Genomic DNA, 22,345 nt, shown 5'->3' on the forward strand with positions numbered 1-22,345 from the left:
TTTATGAAGCAGCCATGTTTTATTGAATATTATTGGACATAACTTGAATATTATTCAATGACTCATACATTTCATATGATGGTACTACGATAACTTGACCAAATTATAATAAACGAAAACAACCCTTTTGCAGAAAAAAAGCTATTGGTTGAAAACTTTGGACAATGTTAGTTAGAACAAAGTTTAAATTCCCAAACGGTTTTATCCAATGAATGAGAGAACGGGGTTTAAATACGTTGGGTACCAGTATTATCTAAAGTCTCAATAAAAGATCTAGAAAAAACTTTTTCTATGGGGGGATGAGAAGATCATCTCCCCTTAGTAACATAAGTGGGTAAAGTGCTGTTATGACTGCCAGTTTTAACATAACCAACACATTTTTTATGGTTTAGTAACATGAAATTTCCAATACAACTAAGCTTTCGGTTATAGAAGTTTGACCCTTCGCCAAGTTTCAGTTTTAGACTAAGTTATTAAAAATTTATTGAGATTGGTCATTTTTTCTAGTGCCATATTTGTCAACGCGTTGCGAGATCAAGTATCATCTATATTAAAAAGTAGAACGATGTCTATGTGTCTGTCTGTCTGTTTGTAGCGAAGTATCTCGCTAACCGCTGAACCGATCGGGTTCTCCTTTACAGGGTAGCTTCTCATAAGTCCCGGGAAGGTTTATAACTATTTTTTGGGGGGTGGGACACCCCAACCCTCCCCCCCAAAAAAATGAAAAAATCCCCCCCCAAATTTTTTTTTTAAATTTTCCTTTTAAATCTAAAATTCGAAAAATTGGTTTGATTAAACCTCTTGGGGCAAAGCCCCTAGAGGCTAGGGGCGAAGCCGCCAGTTATTTAAAAAGAAAGCATGTTTGATTGTCTGCACTACTAAGGTTATTATGAACAACGTTAATATGATTTATTTTTGATATAGTTGAATAATATATGATAACAATTATAATATCTTTTTCATCATCTAGTAATGAACATCTGCTTTGCATCGAGAATACAGGGTACAGGGAAAGGTTAATATATGAGAAATTTTCAGTTCAATATCCCCTCTTAACCCTTACAGATCGGGGGGGGGGGGCTCAAAGAGCCCCCCCCCCTCTAGTTTTTTCAATCTCATTTTTTTTGTAGGTAAGTTGGAGAGCTGTAACTTCATGACTTTTTAAGATTAGTAATTATACGTCGGCAAGAGTTGATTTTATTAGGATATCTGGTCTGTGTCGGTCGTGGTGTCCGGTCAAAGTCGGTTGGGTAGCAAAAAAAATTTGAAAAAATTCTAAATAAATCTTAATTTCTACATTATGACTTTTGTGTATAAGGTAAAAACCTAAAATTTTTTTGGTGAATACTTAGATATCAATGACCTTCTGAGAAAAGTGGTGTTATGACCGTTTGACCGCTCCCTGACCGACTTTATGACCGATTTTTGTCCGGCTTTTACTACAGACATAAATCATGAATATCGTGGCTCTTATTACAGCTAGAGACCTATAATTTTTTTTGGTAAGTCCTTGAGCAATAATAAACAGATAAAATATTAATTTGCGCCGCCAACCGCCGTTTTACCGCCGTAACCGCCGAAAATGGCGGTTTCCGTTATTTTCCGTTTTTCGGCGATGATCAGAAAAAATTAATTTTTTGTTATGAAAAATAAAAGTTCGTCCTAAAATTTGGTCATCCTAGCTGCAAAATTGGCCGCTCTACAGCTGTTTTTAAATTTAGCGGCTGGCCGCTAAAAAGCGGCTAAGGAGCGGTCTGGCAGCTATGACAAGAAAAAGTAATTTTCTCTAAAAATACACATGAACCACCAGAAAAAAATTTTACGTCTTTATCTGTACCAGGAGCCGAGATAAATACGTTTAACAATCCTTGTAATATAAAGTAATAAGCCTTTTTGTCTGTAGTGAAAGATCTCGCTAACAAATGAACCGATATGGTTCTCCTTTACAGTGAAGCTTCTTATAGGTCCTGGGAAGGTTTTAAACTATTTTGGGGAGGGTATCTTCACCATTGAAATAGAAAATGACCACCCCCCCCCCCTGAAAAAAATATCTTTTTAACTTTTTCTTTAAAACTCCAATTGAAAATGGGAGGTGGTTGGCTTTTCCTTCTCCCACCACAATCCTCCAAAGAGAAATAGTGCCTAGAAAAAATATATAATGTAGTAAGCTTTTTTGTCTGTAGCGAGGGATCTCGCTAATCGCTAAACCCATATGGTTCTCCTTTACAATGAAGACTCTAATAGGTCCAGGGAAATTTTTAAACTATTTTGGGGGAGGGTATTTCCACACTCTCAGTAAAAAATCCCCCCCCCCCCATAAAAAAATATTTTTTAATTTTTCTTTTTGAAACTAGAATTTAAAATTGGGTATGGTCTTCTGTTCTCCCTCCCATCTTAAGTGCCCCTAGAGGCCTCTAGTGCCGTAACCGTTAGTAATAAATATAACAAATGTGGTGTTAAATCTGCTCTGCTAATGGACATTATTGTCCCTAGCTGTGTTCAAATATTATAATAACAACATAATAATAAGCTAAATCTGTTGATATCTTATCATAAAATGGTATTTACCGTTTAATTAACTACACAAATTCCCCAAATTTTTATTTTAGATCTATATTTTTATTCCCCATTGGGGGATTAGCGAATTCCCTCCCATATTTGTTTATTATCCCGTTTTTTTTTTCCAAAATCCTTTTATTTATAACCCCTCCATTTCTCCCCTGCCTCACCCAGCTAAAATAAATTCTAAACATATAATTATACATATATTGTTTATGAATAGTTATTTATCGCATGGTATTATAGACAGCATTTCGCGGATATTAGAATAAAATTTTATTTTTATTTTATTATATGAGGAAAGTTATCTGAAATACGATGCTTTACAATTGCATGATTTTTCAATATTGCTACAGTACAGTTTATATTAATTTAAAACTGGAAAATATGTGGGTATAGTCCTTTCCACGACATCCCTCCATAAGGAGCGATTCTTCGAATTTTTCACAGTAGCTTTTCTCCTATTTCTAGCCCCTGCGGGGGGCTCTAACCCTGCGGGGCCAATTACCTAACCCTGTGGGGCAATCACCTAACACAATATAACCTAACCTAACCTAAAATAACCTATAAAAAGCCATTTTGAAAATACGAAGAATCGCTCCTTATGGAGGGATGTCGTGGAAAGGACTATACCCAAATATGTTAATAATAATTTTAAATAAATCAAACTTTTATAACAGTGTCCCCAAAGTTTTAAAATATGTTTATTTATTCATTTGCTTAACAACTTTGGGAACTTTTATTGAATTTTGATTGGTTGGTTCAGTATGTTGAGCGTACGAACGTTTCAACCACTAATCGTAATCTACAGAAGGGGTAATTGATATTGGAAATGTATATCAATTTATCAGTCACTGTCTTGTCCCTTTAGCTCCCCTATTTTGTCATAAGTTACGGACAGACGGACGTAAAATTAAATAATGTAATCAAACGCTGATATCAATCATATTATTGTCAACCATTGCAAAACTCCATATTAACTAAATAATAATTCCCCTTGAAAAAATCATTAGGTTAGAACCATACCGAAAAAGCATGCATCGTATCAAGGGATCTAAATGGGTAAGACAATCCCAAATGATGATAAACAAAATTTTCCCTTCTATAGATTACAATTAGTGGTTGAAACGTTTAGTCACTCAAATAAATGAACTAACGAATCAAAATTCAATAAACGCCCCAATGAGTGTTAAGCCACAAATAAGAACTATAAGACTTTGGGTACTAGTGTAATAAACATCCCAATGTCCCCTCCCTCCCTGACGGTACCGATAACTGAGAAGTCACTCACGAAAAATATATTTAAGGTCATAAAATGAATGTCTTTTTTTGTTTGTTTTTTAAAGGTTCCAGTTAAAACTGTCTATATTACGATGCGATAAAGAACTATTACCTAAACAGAATGCCATATTTTATTTTTGCAAATAAACCAAAATATTATGATATATATCTCGGGGATAAGACAATGGCCGACTAACGGATGTACATCCCCAATGTTAATACATAAAATTACTCCTTAAATAGATTACAAGTGGTTGAAACGTATGGACACTCAATTAAATAAACTAACCATCAAAACTTATTAAACGTCCTTAAAGTTGTAAATCAAATAACGAATAAGTAAACGTTATTATAAATCTTTTGGGGACTTAAATAGCCCATTGTCCCCTCACTTTCTGTATCTATCTATCATCAGTAATGTTATTATTATGCAAACCTTATCATACATATTAATCAAAACCGTTGACACTGTACATATGGATCTTTTTCGAGTAGCGCATCTACTCTTATATTATAAAATGTTCGAACTTTCGTCTGTTTTATTAGTAGCGAAGCTACTCTATAATTCACTTTGTCCGTCCGTCAGTCAGTCCGTCAGTCTGTAACGCTATGGGGGAAATGGGATTTACTCAGCTCCTATAAAAGATAGAATGCTGAAATTTTTTGACAACATTCCCATCATTAAGGAGCACAGTTGACTCTAAAACATCATTGGCGTTCGGACCGATTTTTAGCAGGTTTTAGGCTATTTTTATGTTTTCACATTTTTCTCCATATCTTCAGTGTTTATGGTCCGATTTTCAAAATTTTTTCAGTTACAGATATCAAAATTAAATTTCCCGTCGTTTAAAGGAACAACCATGAAGGCCAGACTGCCTTTATATCAGAGCTGGATCTTTAAATGTGTAGCCGTTGGCGTGGCTGTAACCGTGGCCGTAGTCATGGCTGTGGCTTTAGCAACGCTTTAGCCACACTAACGGACTGTGGTCACTTTTAGCGTGGTTAACCACGCTACGACTACGACCACGCGTTGCCAATATGATTTAAAGATCGCATTTTTTTTTGTGGCCACGGCAACGAGTGGTTAATATGATTTAAAGATCGCTATTAGGTTGGTGGCTGTAACTCTGACCACGACTACGGCAACGGCTACGCTTTTAAAGATCCAGCTCTGGTTTTAGGCTATTTTTATATTTTTCACATTGTTCTCCATATCTTCAGTGTTTATGGTCCGATTTTCAAAATTTTTTCAGTTATAGATATCAAAATAAAATTTTCCGTCTTTTAAAGAAAACAACCATGACGGCCAGACTGCCTTTTTAGCAGGTTTTAGGCTGTGTTTTTATATATTTAACATTTTTCTACATATCTTCAGTGTTTAAAGTCCGATTTTCAAAATTTTTCAGTTATATAAAGTGTGTTACTTTATTTTATGTTTTATTATTATTTGGCCACAACTTGGTCAAAAATGCTCACAAATCAGACCTTTTTCGACCAAAGATACTCAAATGGTTCCTTTACAAGCCCAATCAATCAGTTTTAAGATATCTTTATATTTCAAGAAAAATTTATGAAAATATTAAAAAACGTCAAATTTGGGTGTTACCTTTTATATGCACAGATACCATAAAATCAACAGAAAAATACTTATTTTTACTTTTTTTATTTTGATTTTTAAAGTTTGATTCTGTTAAATTGGCTATTCTTGAAGGGATTTATGCATTGAAATATACTGAAACATAATATTGGGCAGAAATTAATGTATTTCAAAGAAAGAAAATTTTAAAAATAAGAAATTCGACTTCTATCACTTCAGAGGACAGCTGCCAACCTCCAGTTGACAGAATATAGTTTAATACTTGTTAGCAATAATAATTAGCCCAAAAAGTAAAACAAAAAGTTTTTTAATATGGTAAAAAAATGATAATCTAAATCTTAATTTTGGGGATGATGATCTGAAGGATGCTCTTACTGGTGGTGATGATGACCCAGATCGTATCCAAGTACATGAGCATTATGACAACTCATCTATTGAACTATGGTCCAATTTTTGTATTTGTAGCAGCCTCCAATTAAAAGTTGTAACAAGAAATATAACCATTTTTTAAAAACTACTATATTTACCTTATGAATTAGAGAATTTAAAAACCATGATTGTATGTTTTGGGATTTCTCTTGATTGGAGAATGCTACAAATACAAAAATCGGACCATAGTTTAATAGATAAGTTGTCATAATGCTCATGTATTTGGATACCATCTGGGTCATCATCACCAACAGCAAGAGCATCTTTAAGATCATCATCCCCAAAATTAAGATTTAGATTATCATTTTTTTACCATATTAAAAAAAATTTTTGTTTTACTTTTTGGGCTAATTATTATTGCTAACAAGTATTTAACTACATCCTGTCAACTGGAGGTTGGCAGCTGTCCTCTGAAGTGATAGAAGTCGAATTTCTTATTTTCCAAAATTTCTTTCTTTGAAATACATTAATTTCTGTCCAATATAATGTTTCAGTATAATCAATGCATAAATTCCTTCAAGAATAGCCAATTTAACAGAATCAAACTTTAAAAATCAAAATCAAAAAAGTAAAAATAAGTATTTTTCTGTTGATTTTATGGTATCTGTGCATATAAAAGGTAACACCCAAATTTGACGTTTTTTAGTATTTTCATCAATTTTCCTTGAAATATAAAGATATCTTAAAACTGATTGATTGGGCTTGTAAAGGAACCATTTGTGAGCATTTTTGACCAAGTTGTGGCCAAATAATAATAAAACATAAAAAAGGTAACACACTTTATATGAAAATTAAATTTCCCGTCTTTTAAACAAAATAACCATGACGGCCAGACTGCCTTTTTAGCAGGTTTTAGGCTATCTTTATATATTTAACACTTTTTTCCATATCTTCAGTGTATATGGTCTGATTTTCCAAATTTTTTAAGTTAAGGATTTAAAAATTAAATTTTTTGTCGTTTTAATAAAACAACCATGACGGCCAGACTGCCTTTTATCAGGTTTTTGGCTATTTTTATATGTTTTACATATTTCCCCATATCTTTGTATATTTTGATGCAATTTTCAAACTTTTATGGGATATCTGTATCAAAATAATTTTTCCCATTGTTATGAGCATCTTTAATATAATTTACTTTGACCATCGTCATCATGCAAAATAAAACAAGGTTTCATGTTTATTTTATCCAATAAATCTATTCTTGATTTTAGTAAAAACCTTTTAAATCTACGTATTCCAATCGACGATTTTTTGTGCTTCGCTACTTATGGATGTTGTCATCCTTGTTTTATATAGAACCATGGCCTCTATTTCTAATCATTCGTTCTTCTGACTTTTATTGTTTGTCAGTTTAAAAGAATTGTTGAGCTAATTTGTTCTTTTTAGTAGCAAAGCTACTCTAAAAATTGGAATGTCCGTCTAAAACGATTTTTGGGAAAAACTTTTTTTCTCTGCTGCTTTTCAAGATAGACGCATGAAATGTTATGGGATTAATGAAGTTCACATCCTTATAATAAAGTAACAGGATGTTTGTGTGTCTATGTGGATGTTTGTGTGTCTATGTGTGTATGTTTGTACCGAAGGATCTCGCTAACCGCTGAACCGATCGGGTTCTCCTTAACAGGGTAGCTTCTCATAGGTCCCAGGAAGGTTTATAATTATTTTCTTAAAAAATGAAAAATTCCCCCCCCCCACAGTGGGATCTTTTGAAAAAAATCGGGACATCCAAAAAATTTAAAATTGACTTTTATCTATTCTAGGAATTAATAATGGCTGTAAGTAGACAGCTAGAAAATAAATTTTTAAAAAATATTCATTTTTGGCGGATTTATGCCATTTTTAAAAAAGGTAGTGAAAAATTTCTTTTCAGTTTTGATGATTTTCCAGATTTTTTTACACAATTTTTTCAAAGCAACAAAAAATACATTTATGTTCATCTTATGAAAATAATTTTTGATTGAGGTACTTTTCAGATACCTGTACCAATGTCTAATTAAAGAAAAATTTTAAAAAAATATTTTTTTGGTGGTGTAAATTGACATTTTGTGAGAAAATTTAACCAAAAATATTAAGATTTTTAACCCCAAAAAATCAGTTTTCTCCATTTTACCAAAAAAAGGACAGGAGGCCCCGGGTTTTGCAATAATAATATCAATATACAACATGTATTGTCTATTAAACAGTTTTCACAACCTGGGGCCTCTTGTCCGTTTTTGAGTAATTGAGCATTTTACATTGCATGGTTTGAACAATTTTGTTCTTGTTAATTTCAAATTTTCCCCCGTTAGAGGGGGAAGGAGTCATTTTAGAGCCCAAAGTCATCTCTGCAACGTTTTCTAACTTTTTGAGGCGGAACTTTCTTTACTTCTGCATTATTTGCCTCCGGCCAACCGTTACCCCGTTATTTGCCGCCGGTTTTAATGGACATTTAAGGGTTAAAGGAGTCGTTAAATAAAAATGACTTATAAATACTTTTATTTTAGCAATTAAATTTGCTAAATTTCATGTGTTCTAAAAAAATTTGTATTTCTAACTGGTTTTGGTCCAGCAGAAATTCAAATGTGCGAATTAATTATAATATTGCAAAAACATTATATACGCATCAGAGAGAGAGAGAGAAATATACGTTTGAGAGAGAATATAATATTAGTAATTATGTTTATATTCTTATACAAACTTTAAATGAAGATAGCTAGACTTAGAATAAAGGTATTAACACAAAATCAAAAGTGTTTTGAAAATTATGTTATTGTTGTTTATATCTGTAAAAAAAAACATTTGAAAACATGCCTTATAAGTGTCCTATTTTACTTATACTGGACCTACCTAAAAATGCCGGGACTCGAACTGGTTGCACCTGACGCTATATTCATGTTCACAAACATTGTTTGCATTGAAGAAATATTTACATAGACGTTGATTTTGTTAAAATATTCCTATCTTAACTAAAGTTATGAAGTTTTATAGATTTTTTAAAAATAGGGTAGCTTCGCTCCTCCAAAACAGCAAGACGTACATACCAAATGCACATTAGAAGTTAACAGGAGCAAAATTTATGTTATTTTTGAGTTAAAGCAAAAGAAATTACATCATTTCGTCAAATACAAGCTTTTTTATTGATGTTTACTTTTGTCTACCCTTAATGTCCCGTTTTTTGGCAAAAGATCCCACTGTGCCCCCCCCCCCAAAAAAAATTAAATTTTTTAACTAAAATTAAAAATGAGGGGGGGGGCACACCCCCCCTCCAAAAAAATGTCTCCCCCCCCCCCCGATTTTTTTTTACTTTTTCTTTTAAAATCTAAAATAAGAAATTGAATTATTAAATTCGACTCTCTTCTCCTCAAGTGCCCCTAGAGGCCTAAAGGGGCGTATCCGCCAGATTTATATATTTCCATAACGTTTGATTAACAATGGTTAGAATGCTAGATTGTTTTGTTTTACATTTTATACGTTTTCGTGATCTATTTTATTTTAATGTTTATATTTTATGACAATACTCTGTAGTTCAACTTTTTCGGATGCCATTGTCCGTCCGTCAGTAACTTTTCAATTTTCCTACTTATGGATGTTGCCATCCCTGTTTTTGTAAGAAATAACATATCAGTAAATTGTCTATAAGGCTGCATTTAGGAATCTAAAATTAGAGACTACACAAAGTTGAGAATAAAAATATTTCATTTAATACTGCAAAAAAATAAGATAGCCAATGTAGAAAAAAATATTTACTCTTATTATATGAAGTAAAAAGGTTTTTATCTTGTCTATTAAAATCACCCTGATTTCTGAACTGCATGATTGCTCCATTTAGAGAGGCTTAAAAAAGGTCCAGGGATGGTTTTAGACTATTTTTTTCTAATTTAAAGTCTTGTTAGAGTATTATAGATGGTTTAGATTTTTATGTTACTGTTTTACAGGCTAAGTTTTACTGAAGTTGTCATATGCCTTATTTCAATGTTAAGTATATTCATATAATTCATCTGTAGAATAATTTTCTGAATTGTGTGAACATTATTTTATGCATAGTACCATTTTTTTCAATCCTTTGAAGTCAACTCGTATGGTTCTAAATGCGTTAGTAGCATGCTTTACCTATTTATTATATAAATTCAAGTTTAATATAATCATCCTACTATATTAAAACTTAATATTTGTGCAATTGTATGATAGTTAGTTGCGCCTGTTTATGTGTCAAAGAATTTCCAATGGGCCATGTAACTTAGTAACAGTATACTATCTTAACGTCTTCCATTATGATAATTTTTGGACTAAGAATGCTGCAATGAATTCTTCATGTAAGCACTAAACTGCATTTGATCCAAAGCTTTTTAGATCAAATATAATTTATTTTGTTAGATGTTGTTTGTTGCAATACTTTTTAGTTGACTATTTTTTTATCACTCTGTTCTAGTTTCCTGTTTCCTCATGTGTGATAATGGATTTATTATCACTTGGATGTTGCTCCTGATTTTCATGTACTCTGATGAAGTGATGCACGCAGCTTGCTAAAATAACTATAACCCCAAATGGCTGAACAAACTGACCAATAAATAATGTCCATGTTAGCAACCTAAATTTCCAACAATTTTTCCCCTGTCATAATATCCACGTATATTCTAAAGCCATTTGTGGAATATGCAAAATAATATGATATGACTTTGAATTTCTGAATGTAGAATGAACCAATCGAGTGTTTTGACAAGGTATTTTGACCAGTCTTGCACTTATTCCTTGGGTATAAATAGACAAGAAACAAACAGAAAGACATCCCGTTACTTTTGTTATAGAATGATTCAAATATTATATTTAAAAAAAAACTAATTTTGTAAATGTTTTACTTTTTTACAATTTTTTACTTCGACCAATACTAACTTCTTTTTAAAACGACTAGATTAATCATTTACGAGACCGTCCGAGACATATAGGAACACATTAAGATACACATGTATAATATAGTCTCATACAAATTGAAAATCGTTAATTAAATATTAATTAATTTAATAAAGCCAACTCTTATAAACATCAGGAAGAGAACCAGAAATCTTAAGGGATAAGACAATCCTCATAATAAAGTGACAGGATGTTTGTCTGTTTGTGTGTTTGTATGTTTGTACCAAAGGATCTCGCTAACCGCTGAACCGATCGAATTCTCCTTAACCGGGTAGCTTCTCATAGGTCCCGGGAAGGTTTGTAACTATTTTCTTGGGGGTTGGGACACCCCCAACCCCCCCAAAAAATAAAAAGTCCCCCCCCAAAAAAATTTTTTATTACTTTTTCTTTTAAAATCTAAAATAAGAAATTATCAAATTTGACTCTCTCCTCAAGTGCCCCTAGAGGCCTCTAGGGGCGTAGCCGCTAGTGGAAGATAAATTAATAAATACTATAAAGCTTACTAAACAAAGTGTTCCGCTTTGTAGATAAAATAGCCATAAAGCGGAATCTCGCTAAAATAATATTTGGGGGGGGGGGGGGTAGATAAAAAGCTTGTCATTATCACGAATTTTTGTCCCTCCAAAATCGCAGAACCCTTTCGAAAAGTCTTTTTGAATTGATTTAGTTGCTGGTTACAATATTTAATTAAAGTCCCTAACGAATAAGAGGCTGTTCATATAACGTTGTGTCCCTGTATCTATGATAAATCCTCAAAGTCCCTTTTAATTATGCTTACAAATCAAATTATATTCCAACAAAGAGGTAAGTATAATATTAATATAACTATACATATATAAATACATGTTCAGGTATCTATTCGAAGATGAATTTCAGTATTTACAACTTATTAAATTATAAATTACGTTTTTATCTTGAAAAAAAACAGTAGAGTGTTTTACATACGTCATAGTATAACTTTAAAATAATGTCTAAACATGTTTCTAAACAAATATTTTTCTTCTCACAAGAAGGTTTAAATTTGAAGCTTATGCACTGATGAGTCGCGGCTGCTGAGCCCTGATTTTAAGGTTCTATAAAATTTGTGTAATGCAGTCATCCTAATATAAAAGTATTAAGCCTTTTTTGTCTGTAGCCCAGGATCTCGGTAACCGCTAACCCGATATAGTTCTCCTTTACAGTATATCTTCTTATATGCCCTGCGATGTTTTTAGGCTATTTAATTCACTGTTATAAAAATAAGTATGGGTATGGTTTTATGCTATTTTTTCCATATTCCTTCGAATATAGTGCCCCTAGATGCTAGGGGCACATCCGCTAGTGTAATGTATCTTATTGGACAAACACCCACCTACTTACAATATACCCCCAGGCAACAAAGAGTGCTAATCTGAGAAAACGAATATTATAACACACTACTTTTATTTGCACTAAAGACAATAAATATCTTATTTAGCAAGGTATAGCTATTCTATAGATATAGTTTGTACGTACGTCTTTCCAAAACTTACTAAGTAATCTTTATGAATAAGACAATGGACGATAAATTGTTATACACCCAAAATTATTGTTAACAAAATTACCCTTTTCTAGATTAAAGTTATTGGTTGAAAGTTTGAAAACTGCTAGTTAATTTATTGTACAATGCCATCAAGATCAAATAAAATCTTCTTTATTAAACTTTGGAACCGGTATAATTTGCAAACCAATGTTCCCTTGGAGATGCGATCCCCAATTTTCAAATTCTTTGAACGTACATATAAGACTTTTACAGAAATGCTTCGCATCCAGATTATCTATCTATGTTTGATATAAAGTTAACACTATATAAGAGAAGAATCTAAATATTTGATTGACGTGCCTCTGTAATTATCAAGTAACATTCAGGCACAAGACACAATTACTTTAGCTAGGCCCAAGGCATTATTTGTATCCTTTTATGCATTCATAGGCCTACCTTTACCAATATAACACCATATATGGGTAACGCTGGCCTATTCATGGTAAATTGTATGTGATTCATTAATATTATATGTTTATTAAAGACATTATGTTTATTGTTAAAGTAATCATGTAACCATTTAGTACAAGTATGTATGCCTACAACCATGCCTGATTTACGTCACAAGTTAACATACAGACATTTTATTAAACAGACAAACACTAAGATCCTTATTATAAGTTGATGTTATAGCATGTACCTCTTAAAATAAGTTAGTTATTTATTGACTCTCCTACCATCAAGTTCTTCTGGTTCAAAGGTAATGACTTAGTTGTTTGGCATGCATTGTAGTTTAAATTTAGGACCCTTAGTACTTAGCATGAATTGAGCTTAGGCCTTATGTTAGAATTCTAACACTTAGCACAATTCAATGCTTGGGACTTAGGGCACTTTTCTGTCCTACACTACTTATGATTTTAACGCTTATCCTGTAAATATTTTTACTTAACTTATTCACTTGTAATGTAAATACACTTTATAAAAACATTTTCCTTCCTTAATACTTAATATACTTATATAATTCCGATCGAATATCAAAACCAACCATTTATTCTTAGGTTAAAGCAATATAATACTTCGTGTGGGTCTTTTGTTGAGCTTCCACCAGCTCAACCAAATTCGTATTATACTTGTGGGAATAGAGGGATAAGCATTCTAAATAGACAAACCGACGATGAGAATGTCTATGTGTATTGCAGTAAAAATAGGTTTTAGTAGTACTCATAGAAGAGCGGTCTCCATACCATAATTTTGGACAAACGCCCCATTCGCACTACCACCCTCTCTCATTGAACTTACTAAAATTTTGAGAAAAAAACCTCAAATTTGTGTAGATTTTACTAAACAATTAGGCACGTTAAAATATGATTAAAATTTTCTGTCCTTCAATGTGTTTTCTTTTTTGTTACAGACTCTCCTTATTGCTTAACATATGGATAGTTTTTGGATTGTTTTGGATTGTTTTTTAATCTATATACAATGTATATTATACATTGATACAAACAATCCTTGAGGGTAAATCAGCTAGTTATTCCCATGAATATTAATATATTGTATACAATAATATGCTATGATACTATTGTTTAGGTTCAATGGACTTAACCTCCTAAGGAATGGCCAAAAACTGCCACAAAAAAAACCAGTCAAAGTGACGTAGGTAGTATGTAATAAAGAAGGCACGGACTAACAATATAAGTTTTATTATTATGATGTACAATTTTATATTCAAAGAAAACTGGATATAATACGCTATTATACATGATTTTTCAGTATGGCTTAGGACCGGTTCTATTCCAGCGAATATTTAACAGTTTTGAAGCCATACTGAAAACAATTTTATATTAGTGGTTTGTAGGATTGTAGTTTTTGTCTAATACGTTGTTAAAGTCACAGTCAGATTTTTTTCTTTAAATATTAATTTTAACAGTCTTAAACCATAATATTTTCTTCTAAAAAGATATCGAAGGTTTTATAGAGGGATAAAAGAGCATTGAAAGGGAAATAATTAAGTTTCAAGTGTTTTATTCCTTCTACAATATTTAATCTCTTCACAGTGGTCATATTATGGATAAAATCTTAATGACAAATATTTATTTCTTTAATTACTGGCTTCAATTGTAGATTTTGAGTCTTTTACATTTTTGTATATGAAAGTATATGGAGGGAGTTGATATTATAATGAAAATTATACTGGTCTCCAAAGTTGTATTTACAGGTTTTCTCTAAGGTGGCTTGTACAATAAGATATATAAGTTGGAAAGAATTTTGATGTTAGAGGGAGATTTGAAATCTGCATCAAATTTTAGGGATTTTTTATAAAATTCGTTTTTTGTATAATTCTTTATCTAAAAGCGGAAATACAATTTAAGTTAATTAATTTTGACATCTGTGATTGGTTGATTGAAAATTATCTGCGCTCTGATTGGAGAAGCTTAAGTGTCGCACATCATTCACTTAATTAGAGCGCAGGTAGTTTCCAATCCACCTATCCTATTGGTTAAAATTTATGAACTTAAATTGTATTTCCGCTTTTAGATAAAGAATTATACAAAAAACGAATTTTATAAAAAAAAATCCTTAAAATTTGATGCAGATTTAAAATCCCCCCCTAACATTAAAATTCCGGAAAACTTATATATCTTAATGTACAAACTAGCAGTGTCAAATACAAATGTCTTGATTTGATTTCCTTGGTCCCTAAGGGCCGAAGGACATGGGCAACAAAAAAGAGATACCTTTATTATTTTTTTTTCCATCATTCTTTGAAATATTCTGTAATAATTTTTAATATGGCTACAACAAGTTTTAATTCAACAAATATTAATAGATTTCAAAGCCCCAATGAAAAAAAAATTAACATTTCTGACTTTATCCAAAAAAACCTACCATTAATCCATTGTGCATTTATAATGTGGCGAGATATTACTTTTTGTCTTTGTTTTTACTAAAATCCTAAAGAGGCTACCATCAAAAGCTTTTTTAGAAGCGAAGCTACTGTATAATTTACTTTGTTTGTCCGTCTGTCAGTCAGTCAGTCCGTAACGCTACGGGGGAAATGTGATTTTCTCAGCTGCTGCTTTTAAAAATAGACATCTCAAATCTTTAAGAAAGTTTTCTTTTACACATACGCATCTACTACATATGTTGTTCTGTCCATATGTCTGCCGGTCATGCTTAAAAAGACATAAAGTTTACTTTTTGAAGATTTCGTGATTTCTTAGAATTTTTTACATTGTCACCACTTTATTCTTAATTATGAAAGTTTAAGTAAATTAAATTCCTTGATTTTAACTTCGTTGCTTATGGATGTTGTCATTCTAGTTATTTTGTTAGGCACTTGAAACTTTTCTAGTAAGTCTTAAAATCAGATATATATATATATATATATATAAATTTATTTTTTACTTTTTAATGCATTTTTGTGATCTTTTTAATTCTATTGTTTGGAGTATGAGATTATATATATTTGGTATTTTGATATTTAAATAACCAAAAAAAAAAAACTAAATTAGGACCAATGTATGGCTTCACTAAAATGTATATTATAATATTAATCTTTTTTAATAGTTTAATGGTCTACAAAAGTATATTTTAGAGGAAGTAAGGGATTGATGGGTCAAACTATAATTTTATTTCTTTGGTTGGGGTAGTTTTGTTTTTCATAAAGAGAGGGGTAGGTTTCTGGTAGAATCCGTAAAGGTGTGTGTTTTAAGGCTTAAAAATAGTAGTAAAACGATAATATTCACTAAATATGTGTATTTCTTAATGAAAAGAACTATAGACAAAAATTTTTTTAAAAAGTTAATATAAATTTTTATCGTTCTACTACTGTTTTTTACTTATAACACATAATCTTTATGGATTTTACCAGAAAACTACCCCTCTCTTTCTTGTCTTCTCGAGCAAGTGCACAAGTTAAATAAGATTAGACAACCCATAACTGCACAGCCAATGCCTAATTTTGAAGGATGAATTGAGAGATACTCGTAGAGATGCTATGCTTTGCCCCCCCCCCCCCCAATCTGTGTGTTGAGTTCAGAGCTGGATCTTTAAATCATTTTAGTGGTGAGCCAGATCGGGGTGAGCCAACTTTCCACCAATTCGAGTACAGCATTTTATGAAATGCCGCGATGTGATTGGCTGAAATTCGGCGCACCCCGATCTGGCTCACCACTAAAATGATTTAAAGATCCAGCTCAGTATTCCCTAACCTCTCATATTGTTAAGCACAGACTAGCCAATTTACCCTTTGCTCAAGAAATGTTTCTCTCTCAATATAAATTCCAGATTTTACACAAGAATCTCAAAACATATTTTATTCTGTTTATTAAACGATTTTAAAATTGTAAAACGTAAGATAAGTAAAATAAATAATTGCTAATTTTACATTAAAAAGTCATATTACTTAATTTATTGACAAAGCCTATAAATGTAATATATATAATTGAAGTGTAATTGTCTTTTTTAGTGTAGTTGCATATTTTTTTTTTTTAAATTTAATATGTAAACATTTATATAGGGACCTCCAAGCTTTTTATTTTTAGGGAGGTCATTTTAACACCCGCGGAAAGCTGTCTATAATACGTTGCGAAAAATAAAATTTCATTGTTCGTTGGCTGAGGGTTAATCTAATAAGGTACCACCACTCACCCCCACCCACTCCCCCTCCAAATTGTGTAGGTCTCAAGGGTAATATTCTGCAAAGCATCTGGATAAATCACCTTTACTAAAATAGGTTTTCATTAGAAACTGCAAAAAAAAATCTTAAATTATATTTCTCTTAAAACTTTATTTATACTATATAATACTGGTATTCAAAATGACTAATACTCAAATTATGAACGGACCTATCGTTTTTTTTATATCCTCCTGGACTTAAATACACACATACAGAAACCAATTCCATTTCAGCTACTTTAGTAATCTAAATTAAGCTATTAAAATATTATTGTGTTATCCAAGAAACACTAACAAGGATGACAAAATCCTTAAGTAGCGAAGCTCATATAAACCTTTTCAAGAGTTTTTGAAGTTTATCCAAAATAATATAAAGAAATCAAGTAGAGACAGACAGGCAAATAGACAAAGTAAGTTACAGAGAAGATTCTCCTTTGTCAGTGCAATCTATATACCAAAAATTATACTTGAATGTAGTAAGGGAGGGGACAATGGATCGAATATTCAATTTTTAGGAGTCTCAGACTTTGGGGACTGGCTTAAAGGGAATGTGCAAGAATTTAGCAGGTTCTGACTGACTTTGGGTACTAGCGCATCAAATGCCGCTAACTCATAACGTTAGTTTTCAATATAGCAGACGAGTATCAATAAACTTTATTTGTTACGAGATGGCTGGTTTTAACAATTTTTTTCCTCCAGAAAATATCATTTCATAGATAAATACTTTATTGTGATATTTGTGAAATAAACAATTTAAGAACCCTTACAATTTGGGGTTATGGGGCTATGGGTTGCACGGGTTCCAGGGACGATTTTTCTAGTAATTAATTACAGATTGGTTTCGTCAGTCTAAGCTAAGATAGCCACATAGATCTGCTTATCATTTTGTAGTGTGTAAAAACACATTATTCTAAAAACGTACAGACGTACGGACAGACAAACAGGCATTTGGAAATAGAGTATCTATGCTTCTGAAATAAGAGGGGAGAATAAAAGATGATAAAATCCTGGCCTAAATTACCTTTTTCACAGATACAGAATATGTAATCTTATTACATCATTTATTTATCTCACACAACAATACCAACTAAACAAGGATTGTAAATTCATTGGCACCACAGAAAATATAATAATAATATTTCTCGTATTCAATCGAATCCGGTGGACAGGAACCGGTTCTCATCAATACGAAAAAACTATGTCTAGCATCGTATTATAAACCGCTTTCTACGAATATAGAAATGTACAATCATAAGATTAAAACCAGCTTTTTTTAGCCCGTGCCTACGGCACCGGGGCTAAAAAACTGGTTTTAATCTTATAATTGTACATTCTATATCCACGGAAAGCCGTTTATAATACGATGCGAGAAATAACTATTATCCAATGAAATAAATTAGAAAGGATTTTTGTTTTTCCTTTAAGATCTAGTTTAACACAGAAATTATAAAGTTTTAGAAAAACTTCACATGGTAAACGGGATATTTTTAAGGTTTTTTTAATGTGAGCTTATTTTTTCAACCCTCCCCTCTTTGAATACAGAGCTTTAAATGATAGGGGCACAGCTGCTAGTTGTATTCTGTATTAACAACTAATAGGGACAGCTTCAAATTAGTTCTAGTGGCTCTAATAATATCCACAGTTACAAACAACCTTTACTATGATTACATTAATTGATTCTATAACTCCTTAATGTGCAATCACTTGATGTGAGTTAAAAGATTGTTAAAAGGCCAAGGAATACCTTCTACTCTTCTTATCATTGATGTATTTGTCATTTTTATATATATTGTTAAGCGTTTTCCAGGTAAGCTTAGAAACTAGGAGTGAAGCTATTAGTTTTACATAATTTAACCTTCATTTTTACTTTAATAAAAGTAAATATGTTAATAAGCTTAAGAAGCTTAACAGTGACAAAAAATTGGCATTTTATATTACAAGGTGAGTGTCCGTACAAATATACACATTATCAAGAATAGCAAAGTATCTGTAAACAAGGATGACAACATCCATAAAAGCGAAGCACTGAAACGGTAGGACAAACGGACATTAACACTTGTATAGTGTCTAAACTGAATAATCAGAATATAAAAGTATAAGAATCGACGCAAAATTGTAAGTAAATTTGTTCAAAAAGTGCTTGATACAGAATAATGTTTATGGACATACTTACATTTTTAAGACTTGATTATAGAGTTGCCTCGCTTATAATATTGTTCTTTGTTGTACCAGGAATCAATATACAAAAAATCAGATCAAACAGAAAATTAGATCACATAAAAATTTGTTGTTAAAAAAGTAGAAAAATCAACATGTTTAAAATGGACGTACGGAAATTCTGGTAATGATTATAGAGTTGCTACGCTTTCTAACTCGTACCTAACTACTACAGGAATCATCATGCAAAGTTTGAAATCGATAGGACAATTCTAACATGCCTAAATTAACGACTAAAAGCTATCTATCTCGGACGGACGGACGTACGGACCGACCCTAATTATAGAAAAGCTTCGCTATTAAAAACTAAAATAAAAGGCATTGCAATTGGACCAAAATCGATTAAAAAGTTAAAGTATGGAGTGGTTAGGGGAAGAGGGGCTATTTTACTTAATATTTCAGATTTTTAAATTTATTTATTATACAATTTATGTGATTCATTGGACGATTAGGACGATTAGGATATGGAAAAATTATTTTTTTCGCTGTTTTATTGCAAATCTTGGTGTAGTTTTTATAAGGATTCATGTAATTCTAAGAACAAGTACTTATAAACTTATATTGCTACTTTTTTGTATTATTTTACATACTTATTAATTTATAGCATTATCAAACAAAGTGTAAAATCGATAATACTGTCAATTTATGCAAAATTATATAAAAATTAATTAACAATTAAACAAAATATTAATCTTACTTATTAATTTAGACACTACAAATTATTTCGATCCTGTTCAAAAAAAAAGATTTTCTTTAGATACTTAAACGTAAAAAAGCCTTACAGATATTTTTTCATCAATCATATTTATATTTTGTTCGGACTTTAAAAAGAAATTTTATTATGAAAGCGTTGATAATGCCAAATAATGCGAATAAAAGGGCCTAAAATTATTTTAGAGAATACTTGAATTTCTCCAATTAAAGAAAAATGAATGATTATTTGTAAAGTTTCTATAATGTCTATCTAGTGAATGACTTACTTTATTCAAATGTATTATCTAGTTATGACCACTAAACATCTGCACTATAACTAACTTTTACCGTTTGTCTATCCATGATTATTACTTTTAATTGTCAGTTTGTTCATCCAGTAGGAGGGAAGAGGATAGGGTAAAGGGGGTGGCTGGAGTGATCGTTATTTTAGCCAGCTACAAGTTTTACTAAGTACATGATAATCTGTATTAAGGTCCAAGTAATAAAAAGAAATCAATTGTGTGTAATCATTAAGTTGCGTGATTTTCATCATGATACAATAATTTAAAAAAAAATTTCCAATCAAATGTTCTACTGTAAACACCAATTTATTCTCAAAAATTATCTCTATTGATTTACAGAAAGAAAATGACATCAAGAAATTTGTAGGACAATAGATTCTCCCTAACATCTTTTAATGCTATGTATTCAATGACAAGGATTATTCTTCTTACACGTAAATTAATTCCAGTGTCTTTTACTTTTTTTAAATTAAAAAAGTAACTTGATTAAGTAATAGTCATTTTTTCATGTTTAATAAATGATAATAAGTCAAATTATAGCAAAGTTTATAGCACAAAAAATTGAAGAAGAAAAAAGCAAGTGGCAGTCTAGCGACCAACATCATTCAATGGTCAAACATACCCCATAGTTATGAGATTCGACGCTAACTCAAGGACGTTCAAGAGAATGTGGGTAAAAGGGGTGTTTACCCCTACTAGTACTCAAATAATTTTTTTAATTTTTAAAACCCATCATTTTATCATTTTCCCTCAAAGAATAAAAAGGTTGGACCTGGTCTGACCTCTATCTTTATTAGTCTCTGAGAAAATCTATTTTTAGTCAACGTACTCAGACGGACTGAAGATCTACCGACGTACAGACTGACACACTAGTTATAAAGTAGCTTACGCTACTAATAATATAAAACAACAAAATTTCTAGTAGGCAATTTTTTTTGAAGGGGTTGCTATGTCCCACTAACCCTAAAGATAACATAAAATCATCAAATCATAAGATAAAAGCCTAATCCATTTATCGGTTAAAGAGATCTTAAGCGTCAGAAGATGGTTAGACAAACTTTACAAAATATTTATAGTATAGATGTATTACAGATAATTAACCCCCACCCTTTTTCATTGACCTTTTTCGTCTGCTACCAAATTGTTTTCTGTTACTTGGGTCTTTGCTGTGTTAATTTAACCGACACCACTGGTTGATTTTTAATGTCCTAATTGAGAGTCGGCACATTTACACTTCGATGCGGAGATACAGTCATTTAACCCCTTCCCCCTCTGGTGTTTACTATAATCGTTTTACTTTGAAATGACGATTTTCTAAAATCCTTATCCCTTTTCAAGAAAATTGTCACTTGACCAATTTTAGTAAATTATACAATCTGTATTATCTACCAGGGAGGGAGGGGACAATGGGCTGTTTATTGCACTAGTCCACAAAGTTTTATAACAACATTTCTTATTCTCTGGCTTAACAAATTTGGACACTTTTATTGAATTGTGATTGGTTGGTTCATTAAGTTGAGTGTAAACCACTAATAGTAATCTACAGAAGGGGTAGTTTTGTGTAACATCATTGAGATTAAACATCAATTTATAGGCCATTGTCTTATCCCTGGTATTATCTACATCCTTTTGGCACTTTGGTTTACTACTCAATATAGCTGCTTCTAAAATACTCTAAATTGAAATATCACAGCTTGATATATAGACTTGCCTTTGCTGTGATTATACTGCAACAAAATGTGATCAAATAATTTAGAAACCATTTAATATTTGGATTTTGGTCAATCCGAATATTTGCACATCGTTATATCAGAAGTAGAGACAGTAATTCAGAGATTTTAATATATTTGGTGCATGTAATCTATAATGGATGATTTTCAATAATTATTGATTAAAAGGTGCAAAATAACTTTCAGACAAAGGTCGTACAATCAAAAAATTGGTTACCACAAAAACATAAAAAAAAATTCAAAATGTTGAATATCCAACCGCGGTCCTACAACCAAGAACATAATTGAATTAAATATTTTGGACTGAAAGGGGAAATTTAGCACAGAATTAAATTATCATAAAATCTCCTATTTTTATTAGAAAAAATTAAGGGAAGGAAGCTTCACTGTAAAAGAGCCTGCAGTAAGTGAGATCTTTACACACACACACAAACAGACATCCTGTTTTTATATAAGACTTGTACAATATACA

The sequence above is a fragment of the Acartia tonsa genome, chromosome 9 (assembly GCF_053477335.1).
Source record: "Acartia tonsa isolate MP-2025a chromosome 9, ASM5347733v1, whole genome shotgun sequence".
Taxonomy (NCBI): domain Eukaryota; kingdom Metazoa; phylum Arthropoda; class Copepoda; order Calanoida; family Acartiidae; genus Acartia; species Acartia tonsa.